The sequence below is a fragment of the Podarcis muralis genome, chromosome 1 (genome assembly GCF_964188315.1).
Source record: "Podarcis muralis chromosome 1, rPodMur119.hap1.1, whole genome shotgun sequence".
Classification (NCBI taxonomy): Eukaryota; Metazoa; Chordata; class Lepidosauria; order Squamata; family Lacertidae; genus Podarcis; species Podarcis muralis.
Genome location: NC_135655.1, coordinates 65,701,541 through 65,719,345, shown reverse-complemented (window position 1 = coordinate 65,719,345; position 17,805 = coordinate 65,701,541). Strand labels below are relative to the sequence as shown.

Here is a 17,805-nt window from a genome sequence, read left to right as displayed (position 1 = left end):
CGCTGTGGGCCCGCGACTCCCAAGCCTCCCCCAAGCTGTCAAAACGAAGGGGGAAGGCATGCAGCTCCCCCCTTACTCCAATGGCTTGGGATAGGCTTGGGAGTTGTGGCCGGCCAGCGCACTGAATGTCACCCCCCTCAGTGAGGGCACCCGGGGCAGACCACCCTCACCACTTCCCTTCCTATGCCCCTGGCTCTCAGCAGCTCCCACACTACCGCAACTCCATGCCAGCACTGACTGAGTTTCTTTCCACTGTGCTCACACCATAAAAGATGCTTAATCTGCTATAAAAAGTACCTCATTTGTTATGTGGTTTGCCCTTAATTACACATTCCTGACAGAGAAGGCTGATGAAAACATATTATACTTGTGCTCCCGTATCACCAATGACTCTATTACTTCACACGCACTATGCATGACGCTTTTTATCACTGTTGTATCCTGTGGGTTTGGGAAGGGCACTCACTGCAGAAAGGAACCTTGCCAGGGGTCTGCCCCCATACCTAGAAGTGATGGGAGTCAGGATAAATCCAATATTCATATGTATTGGTGAACAACAGATCAACAGCTCAGCACAGCCACTAGGCCTTGCTACACAGGTGAGACCAAGGCTCCCAACTAGTTTCCACTGAACCATGGAGGGAACCACACCTAGAAAGAATGGTTTCTATTGCAGACCAGGCATGTCTCTTAGAAACAGGCTGCACAAGCTACACCAACAATGCCCCAAAAGGCTCAGGGTCTGCACACTATCTGGACTGTACAATCCATCGCATAAGCCAATCCAAATGTCACAACAGGTCGTCTCAGCAGAGAACATTTTTTCTGGACAGAACTTGCTTGGGTTGGCTTCAAACAGCTGCAGTGCATGCTTCCAGCTGTGTGCTTTTTAGTATTCATTTTTACATTTTAATGAGTATCTTATTGTTATGCTATCAGCTTGATGTTGGTTTATTCCAACCCCGGGTCCTTGAGAAAGAAAAATAAATATGTTGAAAAATGTATTTATATTGTATTTGGACTGTGGAACCTTGGGACTACATTTCCCAACAGCCCCTGCTGACGTAGGAGAATTTGCTTCCTAAAAGAGGAGGAGAGATTCACACTCAAGGACTATAGCATGGAACAGCTCTGATGATTGGTGAAGCAGCGGGGGGGGGGGGGGGACGGGACTTGGACATGGACATGGACTAGAAGATCCTAGTGAGCAGTCTGGAAAGATAGGTAACTCTGGGATTGCTGCTACGCAAATGTACCCTGTAAGGAAAGGAAAGAAAGACCCAGCAACAGAAGCTGTGCAGGACTAGGGCAGTGGCATACTTTGGACTTTTCAGTGGCCCCCTGGGTGACACCAAAATTCACCCCCACTGACTCTCACCTTCCACTGTTCGTCATTGTTGTAGCACCTCCTACAGCACCCTCTCAGCTTGGCGCCCAGTGTGGGCAAACCAGTCACGCTCCCCTAAATCCATCTCTGAGCATAGTTGTGCTCAGGTTGTGCTTCTGTGCTACCCATGGTACCTGATCAGCCACTGTGAGCACAGGGTGATGTACCAAATGAACCTTTAGCTCCATCCAGCAGGGCTTCCTGTGTCCTTAAGTCCGAGCGGTTACATTTTTAATCCACTTATAGAATCCATCCCCCAAATGGCTGCAAGCTTCCCTGGTAATCTACCCTACTAAATCATCACTTATCTGTTAGCTATGTGGGTGGAGCTAGCATGCAGGAGGTAACAGTTAGCTATAGTCGCAGTCACCTTCAGTAGCATAGCTTAGCTACGTTGAGACAACTCACACGGCATGTGTTTGCCAACTCCACCCCAGCATCTGCATGCATGCTAGCTCCACCCACTCCACCCACAGACTTTCCACACTGAACAGGAAGATCTGCAAGGCATCCCAATTCCATGCCTCACCTATGCACATATTTGTACATGTATCAAGACCCTGTTTCAGACATTTGTCCTACTTGTGGTGGGGCCGTGACGCAGCTCACTTCCCGCTTGCCCCATGTAAACTTAAGAAGGACTCTTCTAGATCATCACCTAAAAACCATTCGGCCAAAGTCAGGATGAGGCCAGCTCCTGATAATTTTTTAAAAAAATCAAAATGACTGCTGTTGAGCAAGTGTTGCAGGTTTGCATTGTAATGTATGTGAATTCCAAGTAACTAAAGGCTCGAGGTGGGTGCATTTGAAAAGTAATTCTTTCTGCAGTATACTTCAATAGGATCAGTAGCTCGAAACAATACAGTCTCTTCTGCTTATGTAAGGTGCAATGATTTATGTTTCACCTATTTGTTGCCAATATGAGAGGTAGTATGATTGCACCAATAACCTTAAATCAGTCCACTTTTATAACAGCAAATCAATTGCTATGAGATACTGTTCAAACTTGTATGGATTTTTCCCCATCTCCTTATCACATATTATTTATATCCTTTCCTATGAAGTGCTTGTGGCAGATAGAAAAGCAGCAAACATCCCTTTATTTCAAAATATATATTTTTAAAAATGCTTGGCAACAGAGGAGAGAGTGTTGCTTACATAAAAGATTTTTATTGGCTTCTCTTCACTGTGTATGAAGTTTCAGGGGAAGGGAAAAAATCAGGAGGGAAGAAAGGAGGATTTCTTTTTATGGTTTTGTAATATCACAATATAACATCATTACATTATTCATTCTGTAATATCATATTAATGAAACACTTTTGGGATACATATTTAAGAGTAGAATTCGTTCCAAAAGTACATTCAAATGTTCCTTTTTAAATAATTAAAAGCTGCCCCAAACATGATGTCAGATTACATTCATGTGTATATATAACATAGTTGCAATTTCTTCAACCATTCGAGCCATATATACTCTAGTTAATAAGTAATACATAAAGCTGAAATATACCTGGGTTGTAACATTCACTTCATTTTACTGCTCAAGTGTCCTGTCAGCTTCATAGCAGTGGAAAATCCCCCTCCCTCTGTTTCTTTCCACACTGCCACTCATTTATTCATAATTCAGGTAGCTCTGGCAAGTCTTGAACCAGCAAGCTCTTCCTGCAGGAAGATACTAATACTAATATTTGTATTGGGAAAATTATTCCCCCAAGCACAAAATACACATCCATAGTGTAATTTGCAAATTGTGTACATGTGGATAAATTGCAAATGAAAAAGATAAGGTCCCTCTTCTCCTGCCTCTTGGAGGTATAAATCACAGCATTCATGGTACATTAGCGCCATCCATAAATGACACTACAGAAGCATATTACATGCTTGGAAATTAGTTTCTCAGTAGTAGTTGTCTTGGGGATAGGTTATTCAGCTCTCTCTGAGAATAGATAGCATGCACTTCCCCCCTCTCAGACTTCCCATCAGGGAGAGATAAGGATAACATATATCCAAGAAAACGAGAAACTTTCTGGGCCATTCTTCAGTCCCAAGCCTCCACAGGAACATAGGAAGCTGCCTTACACTGAGTCAAAATATTGTTCCATGGAGCTCAGTATTGTCTACACTGACTGGAAGCAACTCCCCATGGTTTCAGACTGTGGTCTTTTCCAACCTTACCTGAAGAGGCCAAGGACTGGACCTGGGACCATCTGTATGCAAAGCTGATGTTCAACCACGGACCTATGGCTCTTCCCCAAAATTCTGATACTGCTGAAATTTCGTCTCTGGACACATAACTCCCTTTTGCTGCTGCTCACTGCTTCATTCCAGTCCTGTGAGAGTTCCTGTCATAGCTCCTGGCTTTCCTGAACCAGAACAAACTTCCAACTTATCCATAATCCACCTTCACCATGTTGCAACACTGCAGTCCAGAAGTTAACTAGAGCAATGAGTAAAATGACCAACTTAATCTCTGTCCAAAAGAGGCTGGAGCTGGTGAACTAGCTTAAGCTAGAAAGAGGCACTCCAAACCACTGAGGCCACCTGAGCCTCCACTAAGCATCTGTCTCCCTCTTGAACACCTCTGTCTTATGAGGATTCAGCTTCAATTATTGGCCCATATTGGACCCATCACTGCTCCCAAACACCAGTCTGTCAGGCTCTGTTGAAGCTCCTGAAGGAATTTCCCAAACAGTTCTCTGGTATTAATGGCATTCTTACAGATATACTGGCAATGCAGGTGTTTTTGTCACTTGTTGCAGATGAAATCAAGGGCCAAAACAAACAAGATGAACTTTAACAGGGAGAAATGTAAAGTATTGCACTTGGGCAAAAAAAATGAGAGGCACAAATACAAGATGGGGGACACCTGGCTTGAGAGCAGTACATGTGAAAAGGATCTAGGAGTCTTGGTTGACCACAAACTTGACATGAGCCAACAGTGTGACGCGGCAGCTAAAGAAGCCAATGCAATTCTGGGCTGCTATACAGAATGTATAGCATCTAGATCAAGGGAAGTAATAGTGCCACTGTATTCTGCTCTGGTCAGACCTCACCTGGAGTACTGTGTCCAGTTCTGGGCACCACAGTTCAAGAAGGACACTGACAAACTGGAACGTGTCCAGAGGAGGGCAACCAAAATGGTCAAAGGCCTGGAAACGATGCCTTATGAGGAACGGCTAAGGGAGCTGGGCATGTTTAGCCTGGAGAAGAGGAGGTTAAGGGGTGATATGATAGCCATGTTCAAATATATAAAAGGATGTCACATAGAGGAGGGAGAAAGGTTGTTTTCTGCTGCTCCAGAGAAGCGGACACGGAGCAATGGATCCAAACTACAAGAAAGAAGATTCCACCTAAATATTAGGAAGAACTTCCTGACAGTAAGAGCTGTTCGACAGTGGAATTTGCTGCCAAGGAGTGTGGTGGAGTCTCCTTCTTTGGAGGTCTTTAAGCAGAGGCTTGACAACCATATGTCAGGAGTGCTCTGATGGTGTTTCCTGCTTGGCAGGGGGTTGGACTCGATGGCCCTTGTGGTCTCTTCCAACTCTATGATTCTATGATTCTATGAAATCTGCTTCATTCAGCAGACAGCTTGTGTGAAACTGTTGCTAGCCTCTTTTTTCCACATCTACACAAATTCACACACTTTTCATTAAAGTGCAAGACAGACAGACATTTTTGGTAAACAAGGAGTCAGACTGTAAAAGGATTGTTGCTGCAACAGCCACTTGTCCTCCTTGTCAATATACTGTACTTAACTGGTCTTCTAGAGTTCATCATTATTTTCACTCCAGACAAATTCAATTCTTTTTGCAACATTTTGCATGAAGCGAGTTTTACCTTGATGTTGCTTGAGCAAGCAATTTGCATGAGCAGGATGTTTCACAATGGATTGGGGGAAAATAGAGATTATAATGCTGAGAGACTCAGAGGATTGGCTAGCTAGAATAATATATGTTCTGGCTGAGGAGGGGGTCATACGCCAATTAAGGATCAGGTTTGCTGTTTTGAGCCTTCAAACAGCATTGGTCCTGGATATCCAAGAGGCACTTTTTTTTTTTAACTACGTCAGCTGGTGTGCCAGATGTACCCACTTTTGGAATATAGATTTCTAGCTTCTGTTATGATGACTGACTACCAGGATGAATTGTTGCAATATGCTTTATGTAGCGCAACCGGCTCAAGAATGCAGCTGCCCATTTGTCGATGGCATGTATTGCCTATCTTGAAACATCATTGGCTATGGCTTGCTTTCTGGATATAATTTAATGTGCTGGTTTAGACCTGTTCCATGCAGTCTGAGTCCTGAGTCTTGCTCTTTATAAACTACGATGAGGCTTTGTGGTCAGCCAGTATTTCATTTACAGATTGTAGTCAATTATGAGTAGGGCTTTTTCTGTGCTGGCCCCTGAATCATGATTTCCCCTCCCTCTGAGAATGTTGGTTCCTCTTACCTCTTTTCAGAGACAAGTAATCCTTACTGTTCCACAAAGCACTTGAAAGCTGAAGCTTTGGCTTTTGATCTGATTGCTGTTTATATTTTGTGTTATAGAATACATTTTCCTTTCCTATTGTTTTTGTTTTTATGCAATCAAACTAATTAGACATATTTCCACCATACTAATGATCTCATAATGTGAAATGTATTATATCTTGTCATACCAGTGGGTGCAATGGGTCTTCCGCTACTTCCTCTTGAAATACTTGCACACCACCAAAATCTACCCCAGAGGTACTCCAACTTAATGGAGCAGATTTTATGGGCACCTGGGGAGTTGCAGGAGGAATGAGATCTAGTAGAAACCCTGTTATGCAGTTACAATGACACTGTTGGATGTCACTGTTGGCCACCACAAAATACCAATGTGAAAACCAATCATCTTTATTCTTCTGTCCTTGTGTATGATGAGTTGGCTCAACTACACCAGTCCCCTGGTCTATAACTGCATTTCAGATAGATCTGGTTCAGTTCTGAACTGGACTGAACTGTGTATATCAAAATGTGGTCAAGCTTTTACAGCGGAAATGGATTAGACAGTAGTAATACCGGTACTTTAATTCTGTCTGCATGGTTTTATTGAGAAATGCGGCTGAGACACACATGGAAATAAACACACTCATTTCATTTCTTCATCAAGTTGCTCACATTGTGGGCAACTTCAAGTAGCTGAATTCCAATAGTTATAGCTTTGGAAAGAGCTGGTTATTGAGCAGAAAACATCTACCATCAGCTGCTTTGCTCTTGAGAAACAGAGGCGTTTAGGAAAGTGGTGGTGCTTGCAGATCTTTCTGTTTCTTGGTATAGGTTTGATCACTTTTGATAACTGAGTACAGTGAGATGTGAACATAGATGGAGCTGTGTAGATCAACTCAGCCAATGGAATTGCAAGCAAAAATAGAATTAAAAAATGGTTCTGTGTTTTCTATGTATTACCGTATTTTTCGCCCCATAGGACGCACTTTTTCCCCTCCAAAAATGAAGGGGAAATCAGGGTGCGTCCTATGGGGCGAATGCAGGGTTTCGCAGAAGCTTGGAGAGCAAGAGGGGTCGGTGCGCACTGACACCTCTCGCTCTCCAGGCTTCAGGAACACATCCGCAGCCTAGGCAGCCTTGCGGGAGGTCCCGCAGGGCTGTCTAGGCTGCGGATAGCAGCCTGCTTCCTGGAGCGGCGGGCGCGCTGAAAGCAGAGCGCCCGCCGCTTCGGGAACACATCTGCAGCCTAGGCAGCCCTGCGGGAGGTCCCTGAAGCAGAGCACCCCGCACGCCAGACAGACATCCGCAGCGTGTTGGAGCCCTGCGAGAGTTCCCCGTAGGGCTCCCCACGCTGTGGATAGCAGCCTGTCGCCCGGTGCGCGGGGCGCCCTGAAGCAGAGCGCCCCGCACACCGGACAGACATCCGCAGCGTGGGGAGCCCTGCGGGAGTTCCCGCAGGGCTCCCTACGCTGCGGATAGCAGCCTGCTGCCTGGCGCAAGAGGCGCCCTGAAGCAGAACACCCCTCGCGCCGGGCAGACATCCGCAGCGTGTTGGACAAGTAGGATTATTATTATTATTATTCAAAAGAGGCCTCATTTCTCTGAGGAGGCAAAGCTGTCCTCCACCTTGACATTTTGCGGCTCACAGTGACAGAGATCCCACATGATCCTAATCAAAGACAAATACATGAACTGCAGAAATGTCTGCCTCCTTTTCCTTTTTTTTTTGGAATTTTCCAATATCATTGGTATGTGTGCACAGGACAGAAAGATGTACTCCCATCCCTTGAAATACACAAGCATTTCCACCACATACATCACTCGTTGCAGTGGAGTAAAATCTGCGAGCCATTCTGCACACTGAAAAGTACTATAAGTGCTATGATAACTAATCACCATTATTATTAGCATTAAAAAAAATGTTCCATATTAAATTGTTACTTGTTAGGCAATTGCATCATGGGTTACATGGTTACTGGTGTTTAAGGTTCGTAAGTAATATTGATCCCTCCACACAAAATCCAAATATTGTTAACATTGATTTAGATTTTGCATGTGTTGAAAAAATATTCCTTCTGTGCTTTCCCTTCAGCTGTCCGCAGAACTAGAAAACATTTTGTAAACATCCATTTTGCAATAATGAGTCAGGTTGGATTCAACTGGTGATTGTGGGTTTTTTCCAAAACTATTAGGTTCAATCCTTCTGCAGCCAAAAACATTTCTGATGTCATTATTAATTGCCCAGATTTATGCTTTGGAAAGACACAAACCAATGAACATCCCCTTTATTTCACTTTCTCCTTCCTCTCATTATTTTCCTTTAAATAAAGGCGAAGGAAGCGGAGGAAGCCTGACAACCACACTGAAGTCGAATTAAACATCTGTTTGTAAAACAAATCACAATGCCACTGACAGCTGTGGTGGAATGGCAAATGTTCCACAGCTGTCAGGCTCCTAAATTAACCATGATTTTCATTTACAAACAGCAAATAACTAGGAAATGATGGAGCCCTCTCGGCCTTTGCCTTTTCACTGCTTGCAATGCAGAGGAGTGAAGGATTCATTCGATAATGGATCAGAAAGGACAGATCTTTAAAGGCCAAAGCTTGTTTCCATTAAAATCAATTTAAGACACCCTTCAATGGGATTGAGTTTATAAATCAGATCTTAGTATTTCATAATTCAGGGAAATTATCTTATTCTTTCACATTTATTCCCTGTTATTTTCCTTCTTCTGGATATTTCAAGACCCAGGCAAGTATACCGTATATACTCAAGTATAAGCCAACCTGAATATAAGCCAAGGCACCTAATTTTACCACAAAAAAACTGGGAAAACTTATTGACTCGAGTATAAGCCAGTTCACCACACCACAAACCTGGTGGTGGCGGCAGCAGCTGAGGAAGAACAAGCAGCCCAAAAGGGCTGCTTTCGGTCTGCTCATTCGTCCGCCGCTGACAGCGGCAAAGGCGGAGGAGGAGGAAGGAGCAGCCCGAAAGGACGCTCACTCGAGTATAAGCCGAGGGGGGCTTCTTCAGCATAAAAAATGTGCTGAAAAAGTCGGTTTATACTCGAGTATATACGGTAATTGTCCACCTCTTGGGATATGCCCCTAACAGCTGGTTTATATGCCAATCCATGGGGCTTGGCATCTCTGTGGTGATGCGCGCACACACACCCCAGCCAGCCACATCATGTAGTAGAACTCACCATGTGACTTCTGAACAGCATGTTGCTTGTATCCTTGCTCCCTACCCAGTCAATGATGGCCTTATTGAAAGTAAAGAAACTGACCTCATGTGATTCATTCTATTCAATGATATGCCCCAGGATGAGAAACAAGTTACAGTTATCCATTAACCCTATGGTTAATACACCAAAAGTGATACTCTACAGTAAATTCTTACAATGCATGGGTATGCAGCCTAGTCCCATGCCAAATATTTCTTCTTCATTTTCCCCCCAACCATTCCTCCCATCGGTTAATGGGAGGAAAGTACATTGCAAATTTGAAAATTACTGAAGGGCAGGTAAAATATTTTGGTAAAATATTAATTAATGAAAGGCCATTTTTTTCTTGTTGTGCTTACCTTACTTTCAAGCTAGCTGGGGGGCGTTTGTGAGCAGTGCTTTCCTTCTAGAAAAGAAAGGTGCCGATACTCATTGTGAAGTTGTTACAGTAACAGCCACACTTTTAACCAGTGCTTTTCTTCTAGAAAAAAAGGTCGCGGTACTGCGTCCGCTTGAGTGTCCCCAGAAAAAAAGCACTGTTTGTGAGAATCTTTTCTTTCATTCTACAGTTCTGTACTTGGCAGTTTGCATGCTTCAGGCCTCCTGGGTCACTGTACTAGCTGAAAACCCCACCATGTCTTCGGCTGGGCTTTACTCTAAATGCACAGAAATGTGGAAAGGCTGCCTATTATGTGCCCAATAGCTGTTGCTTGATGTTTTTAAAAAGCAAAGTGTTTTCACCTTTGAAAATCATTAGGTGGATGCCAAGAGTGTGGATTTTGTTTTTCCCTTAAAAGAAGGGTAAACAGAAGAACTTCCCTTAAAAACAAAACCAGCAAGCATGCCAAACTCAGGCGCTCAGGACCCAACCTCCTCTAGCATTTCACTTAAAGGCCAGGGAGAGACATCATGAGCTGACTCCTTCACGGGACTTTTTCATATCATGAAGCACAGGCAGCTGAGGAGGCTTCAGAGGGCTGGAGAAAAAATAATAATGAAAAGAAACACCACACCACCCTCAGTCACCATACAGTGATACGTGAGCTCAAACCTGCACCCCAATGAACATCTAAAGAAATTCTAAAGTGCTTTGAAATGAGGCAGAAAAATGGAAGCAAACTGTTCACAAATTGGAGACAGGTTTTCCCACAGCACTAATTCAATCAATTAGACTCATATCATCCCTGTCTAAACAGTTAAAATCTGTTAAATTAACTCAGGACGGACGGACTGCAAACATGTAACAATAAATCACAAATGAAAGAAAAGTAGGGTGACATCCCCACTGTTTGTGATAAATTTCTCAGGTTATTCTTCCTCAACATACATGGATATTTTGGTGTTTTAAATGTATCTAATTAAAGCTGTATAATATTGTACATAATCTGTATAATATAAACAACTGAATCATATTATGTATGTTGCAAAACTGGAAACAGATGTCATAAAAACTTTAACATCCCAGTTCCTTGAAATAACATTTTCCAACTTAAATCATTAGTAACTTTCCTCCAGAGATGAACAACCCCTGTCGCTGATTTCAATATACTTGATGTGTGTACTTTATCATACAGTAATTGTCTTCTCTTCCACACACATAATTTATGGTAATTTATCAGTGGGAACAGTAGTATAAACAGCTAGAATTTGAATGAGATGACTCTTAGTGTTGTTGGCAGCTAGGTTTATTTTTTGGTGCAGAGATTCTGAACAGCTGTGTTCCAAAATTACAGCAACTTGCATGTGAAATCATAATTACACAGATGTCACTATAATGAAGCACAGGATTTAGGGATAGGAGGAGGTCCATCTTGGGATATATTTATGTGACTGACACTTGTGAGACTGAACTTCAGTAAGGCTTTAGACAAAATCCCCCATAATCTTCTTGCAGAGAAGCTGGTAAAATGTGGATTCGACGAGGCAACTCTTATGTGGATTTGACTGACCGAACCCAAAGAGTGTTCACAAATGGTTCTTCATCAAGCTGGAATAAAGTGACCATTGGAATGCCACAAGGCTCTGTCCTGGGCCCATTGTTGTTCCGTGTCTTTATAAACAACTTGGATGCCCATTCAATTTGCAGATGACACCAAACTGGGAGGGGTAGCTAATGCTGCAGATGACAGAATTGTGATTAATGGACACACTTGGGAGATGGTGGATTCTCCTTCCTTGGAGATTTTTAAAGCAGTGGTTGGATGGCCATCTGTCATGGATGCTTTAGCTGAGATTCCTGCATTGCAGAGTGTTGGACTCGGTGACCCTCGGGGTCTCTTTCAACTCTAACACTTCTATGATTCTATGAAGTATCTGCCATGTTTCAGAAGTGGCTGAAATGCACACATTATACCAGAGAATAGAACACGGATATCAGCAGTTTTTTAACAGGATTATTAAGGAGCATAAAGGGTATCTGCAAAATCGTTAGATCAGGGGTGGGGAAACCTAATGGCATCAGTTTACTTTCTATCCCCTCAACAGGGCTGGCCCAATACCATTTACCACTTGAGGCAAAACAGAAAATGGTGCTGCCTCTGCTGCCACCTGAGATGACTCAAGGGGAAGCCCCAGCAAGCTGAAGTGATGAGAGAGAAACAAGGAGGCCAGAGAGGAAAAGGCAGCAGGAGGGGGACCATTCCCTCCCCAGGGGGTGACTGGGATGGCAGCAGCAGCAGCTCCTATCCTCACCTTTGAGGAGTGGCAAAGGTGCATGAGGATTCTCCTTTCTTTCCAGTTCTGTTGCCCCTTCCAGCTGTCCTGCCTTCTGAGGGGACAGCCTCAGCAAGGTTAATGAGCAGGCCAGCCCTACCTTCAACATCATACCTATCAGTTCTGGGTTATGGAATGCTGCACCTGTGAAGTGCTTGTCATGGAATTCTACTCAATATTGATCCAGAGTAGATTCCAATGTATAGTTAGAGTAAAAACTTAAACACGTTGCAGGATTCCCGAAAAACAGAACAGATGCAATTAAATTTCGTCCAGCAGAGCTTTGCTGCTACTGAAGGCAAATGGTCACAAATCCAATACATTCAGGATTAGCACTGTCCATAATAAATCCAGTTGCAGCAGACTTAGCTTATACTCACAATAACTTACAATTAGTCTAAACCTTAACACTATAGCATACTATGTACAGAACACCACACCAGAAGGAAAAAGAGATAGAAAGAGAAAGTGAAACCCAGGCTCCTTCTGGCCTTACTGTACTTTTATCCTTAGTATGACTTTGACAGAAGAGATAGCAGAACCAGTTTAAGCCAGCTGTAATCAGCTTCTCTGAAGGAATAACCCAAACATCATGAACCTTCTGCTTGTTTCTTTCACACAGTGAAGCTTCCAGAACCCACTTGAATTAATTAGAAAAGGAAAGATTTCTACACATCAGATCAATGCTTTCTGCACTAAGAAATGCAAACTGACAGTGATTTGGTTAAAATCTCCACATGTCAGATGGAAAAAGATCTTGTCTATGTAAACTACTGCATAGATTCTATGGGGGGGGGATGCTGGATAAAATTATTTTCAAAATGTGGTAGCTAGTAAAAAAGTGATCCTTGAGATGTAAACTAGCCCAAATCAAAAGAAAGGAATATATAGAATCTCTTACATTAAAAATGTCAGAGATCCTTAGAACTCCAGAAGATGTGCTTTTCACATCCATAGACCCTTCAGGTAAAAGGAAGCTTCAGAATGAAATATAATCTTTGGGGTCCACAATTCAAACTCACAAAACAGGGGCTCCAAAAATCTTCAAGGTACTAACTCCTAATGTCTGATTATGTTATGCTAACACCAAAGCCAGTTTTCCAGCTGTACAATTTTCCAAACAAATGGTTTTTTAAAAAAACAACAACAACATGTAAATTATGTTCTAAATCTGCCAAATCTCTAATTTGGCAGACTTTATGTCCTTTTCAAGTTGCTCAAACCCTCTAGTGGCTGCTCACATCGAAAAAGAACCATATGAATAAACCATAAGGGGAATGATTTATGCTTAAAAATAACAAATTCCACGCTTTGTCTTAAAAAGAATAAAACATTTCCCTTGCCAGTTCTGCTTGAACACAGTTTCTACCACAAGAAGCTCCCCCCGTCCACACACAAAAATCATATTGTGATGAAGTTATTTGACAGTGTTGCTGCTAGCCAAACAACAAATGCAACCCAGGTCACATATTTCATGGACAGTCAGGACTCAACAGATACAAATAGGAGAAGGAAAGTGAACAGTTGCAAAGTTTCCAACCATTCTGCAAATTTGGCTTATTGTAATGCTCACATAATCTTGCCTTTCTTTCAGCCTGAAGCTAACATTCAGTTTTCAAATAACTTCTAAGTTTCAGTAGAAGAATTTCACTGGGGATAGGAGCACTCAGGGTTGATGTGAGTTGTTTCCATAGCTGAGGGTACAACATCTCCTTTGCATGCAGAAGATCCCAGGTTCAGTTCCTAGCATCTGCAGGCAGGGCTGGGAAACACACGCCTGTCTGAAGCCTTGGACAGGTGCTAATCATCAGTATAGAAGGTTGTTGTTTAGTCGTGTCCGACTCTTCATGACCCCATGGACCAGAGCACACCAGGCACTCCTGTCTTCCACTGCCTCCCGCAGCTTGGTCAAACTCATGTTCGTAGCTTTGAGAACACTGTCCAACCATCTCGTCCTCTGTTGTCCCCTTCTCCTTGAACCCTCAATCTTTCCCAACATCAGGGTTTTTTTCCAGGGAGGCTTCTCTTCTCACGAGGTGGCCAAAGTATTGGAGCCTCAGTTTCAGAATCTGTCCTTCCAGTGAGCACTCAGGGCTGATTTCCTTAAGAATGGATAGGTTGGATCTTCTTGCAGTCCATGGGACTTTCAAGAGTCTCCTCCAGCACCATAATTCAAAAGCATCAGTTCTTCGGCGATCAGCCTTCTTTATGGTCCAACTCTCACTTCCATACATCACTACTGGGGAAACCATAGCTTCAACTATATGGACCTTGTCAGCAAGGTGATGTCTTTGCTGAGCTCAATAGATGAATATTGTGACTTGGCATAAGGCAGATTTCTACGTTCTTACCTTTTTCTGGCCTATCATTGCTTTCAGCTTCCCTACCTGTAAGGAGGACTGTCTCCCAAAAAGGAGATGGAGAATGAACACATTCCCAACAGCAATGTGTCCTTTGAACAGGACATACACCCTGAATGGTCATGTACTTTCTGAGATATGCAAGGCCTCCGAAATAAAAACGGCTAATAGTGCCAATGCTTGTTGAGTGCTTAAGGTAGCAGAATTCCACCCTACGCCTTTCAGAAACAACTGCTTTCATAGCAGGATTGTGGGTGGGGCGTTTTGAGCGCTTCGGGTTTTTCATGGTAGCATTGTAGCTTTCACAGATGTGACAATAGCTGAGAAAATGGTGTCCAACATTTGTATGCATTTATGTGGGTGGGCGGAGGCTACAGGAGAGTGGAAGGGGGAGGGGAGGGCTTTCTGTAAACTCTATAATTTAGATGTGCACAAAGCTTTACATCCTGGTAGGGGGAAAAATGTACATGGTGTTAAGTTTGTGCCAAAAGCAAAAATGATAATTGCTATGTACTGCGCTGCCCCCGCACAACAGTTTAGCACTGTATTATACTGCTAATCATTCTCACTAACAAGTCACAATGAAGGAAGCTGCTTCCGTTCGACAGGCTTCAGTCTTTTGACTTATACTCAAAAAAACTCATCCAGTTCTCTTTTGACTCAAATTTTTAAATTTTATGGGGCAGTTTCTTCACATTTGTTTTACACAGGATGTCGAAAGATTACGACGTTGCCAACCTGCCCCACCGTAAGAAACTCCTCCCAGTATTGTGATTCTAGCTTTTGTGGAACTCTGTAGACAACTGATGAGAAATAAATATCAACAATTAGCGTGAATTGAATTTCAAAGCAAATCTGCAGACTTTTCTTCAGGTGACTGGCCAATTTTAATGTGCCACTAGGCTTCTGCAAGAACAATATGAGGAATTTAAGTAAGTGCCTTACACCAAGTCAGAGCATCAGACCATCAGTCCATCTATTTCAAGACTGCCAACTCCAGGATTTTAGGATTTCCCAGCCTACCTGGAAATGCCAGAGACTACCGAGCTACGTATTTGTGCTGTGTTCTATGTACCCAGCATATCTAGCTGAAACTGGGTTGCTTCATAGGCTAGAACAACAGGGATCCATAGCCAGAGTGGATGTTTGTGCTGGTGTGCTAACATTGCACAGTGGACCTAGTTTAAAAGGGAAGCTATGCATGTGTAATAACAGATCCATAATGCCTTTTTGATTGTTTTGCAGCAAGTCTAAACTGGGCCTGGGGAATTTTGAGGGAAGCAAAAAAAAAAGAAGAAGAAGAAGAAAGAAATTTGAGATTTCTTAAGAGGAAGTGGTTTCGAATGCAATTTATTTATTTGAAATAAATTCAAAGTGGCTAACTATTTATAAAAAAGAAGTTATAAAACAGAAATCATTTCACAACTCAACCAAATCATAAAGCAAAATATTAGCATATCAGAAGAATCTGCAAAACAGCCTTCAAAATTAAACATAAAAATATCAGCCAAAGTCCAGGGCAATGAGGCACTTCCCCAACTCTACAATTCTATGATTCTATGAATTTCCCCCACTCTGTAGGAAGTCTGGAGAAGCCCTTGCACTATGTACGTAAAAAGGGTTTCCATTTCTGCAGTGAATGCACTTCTCCCAGCTGGTGCCTCCAATTATTTGCACATCTAACCACCAACATATATATATTCTGACCATCACACCAGGAAAAAATAATGCGCAATTAGTGCTGAAGATGTTAAAAGTGGTGCAGCCAGCGATCTTGTGCAGCTGAAATGTTGGCATGCAAGCACTGGCTTTTCAAGACAATGCAATGCTCATCCATTTTACATGTGTGGAAATTGATTGGAAAAGCCGGCTATGTCAGTCATTCTGTGGGCTGCCTGTGGATATCCAAAAATGTGTGAAAACAAAGAGGCACTGCCTCAGGCATTGGTGACCAACATCACGGAGACTAAACTAAGTCTCTCCCCACATACACCAGTGGTATTACAGACTGTGACCCTTCTGTCTTCTCCCTTAAGAGCAATTGATAACCCATGTGTATGTCCAGAATATAAAGCTCATGCAGCTTTCTATAAGCACATGATGCTGCTGTTATTTGTTGGTGGAGGTTTTGAAATTTACTGCTGCATTTTGATGGTATAAGGCTTTGATCAGAGCTGTTGGCTGCTGTTTTATATTGGGCTTTTATTGCAGAGTGTTTTAATTTTGTTAATAGCTTTTAAAATTGTTGTTACCCACCCTGGGATTATCAAAGTGGTGAAGGGCAGGATATAAATAATAAATAAAATAAAGGAAATGATATATTGCCTCCAGGCCATTGCCTTTAAAATGACACTTTGTGGAAACCTCACTGCAAATCAGTTGAACAGTTTAGGGCCTTTCACATAACCATTGAAAATTGCAGAGGATAGGGAGGGGGAGCCAGAGACACTGGTCTGTTTTTCATGTTATGGTAACCCAAACTATAGCTTACCAAGACCACACGAGTGTGCTGGTTCCCAGAAAGCAGCTTACACTCACTTTGCTCCCCCCGCCAACCCATTGCTTTTAGATCAGGGCTCCATGACAACTAAGCCAAGGTTTGGTTTAGTGTGTCATATGAACATGGGGTTGTGGTGAAGTTCTTGCCTCCTTAACCATCATCCACCAAGGCAAGAACAACATTAACTCTGATAAATCACTGATCATGGATGGCATCCACCTGAGATGTTATGTGGGTGAATGCCACCAGTGTTGACTATTATTAGTGAGAAAACATCCCTCTGCCTGGAATAGGGAACACAATGTCAGTTTTGGGACTGTCTCCCCCTTCCTAAATTTTATTCTGCTCCCAAGGAAGAGCTATAGCTTACAATATGTAAAGTAACTAATTACACAATAAATAGCTGATATTATCTGTGGTTGTCCATTCCCCCGTCCCTACCTATCTTTTTTTCAAGATCTGTAAATGCTTTGTGAACCACCTCTTGTCCATCATTGAAGATCTGCTCACAATTGGTAGTCTGGTCTCTGATCATGCCATCCAGTTGCCAGGGGAAGTAAAGGGAAGAGACTTTCCTAAACATGACCAGTACCATGAGAGTCTTGCAAGGGAAGTCTCCCATACTGCTGACTGGCAAGCAGGCCTGGTTCAACGATAAACTCACCCTAGCAATTGACCTTCCTGTGGTAATTTTCTCTTACCTAGAACCCCTTGCATGAGTCGGGGCTTTCATGAAGTGAGTCTCTCTGTTCCTATGGACAACTACCAATGGTGTGAAGAGTAGACAGGAAAGTCCAATATGTTATGGCTCCAACTCACTTAGTTCAACTAAGTGATATGTTTGGGGCTGATGGTGCTTATCCCTGTTATGGGTGTAACATTTAGCCTAGTTATGTTATGGGAGTGCATGACAGATACAAGAGAGCCCCAGCCATTTGGTAACAACTGGAATACATGCTGCCAAGATGCACATCACAAAACAGGTTGCACTAAGAACAAGCAATTTCATCCATGCTGCAAACTCTTCAGCGGGTTTAAAAATCTTGGTCATTTGAATCTGTATTGTGTTTTCAGGGTGTGCCAGCTACCTTGAGTGGCAATGACCCAAAATACATAATTTAAGAAATAAAAGACAAATCTGAT

The 17,805-nt window shown here is 42.7% G+C and overlaps 1 protein-coding gene across 1 annotated transcript in view; it reads right to left on the bottom strand.

The window, feature by feature from the left end:
* Positions 1–17,805, bottom strand: part of SPON1 (spondin 1) — a 262,295-nt gene that overhangs the window by 191,408 nt on the left and 53,082 nt on the right. The window lies entirely within an intron of this gene.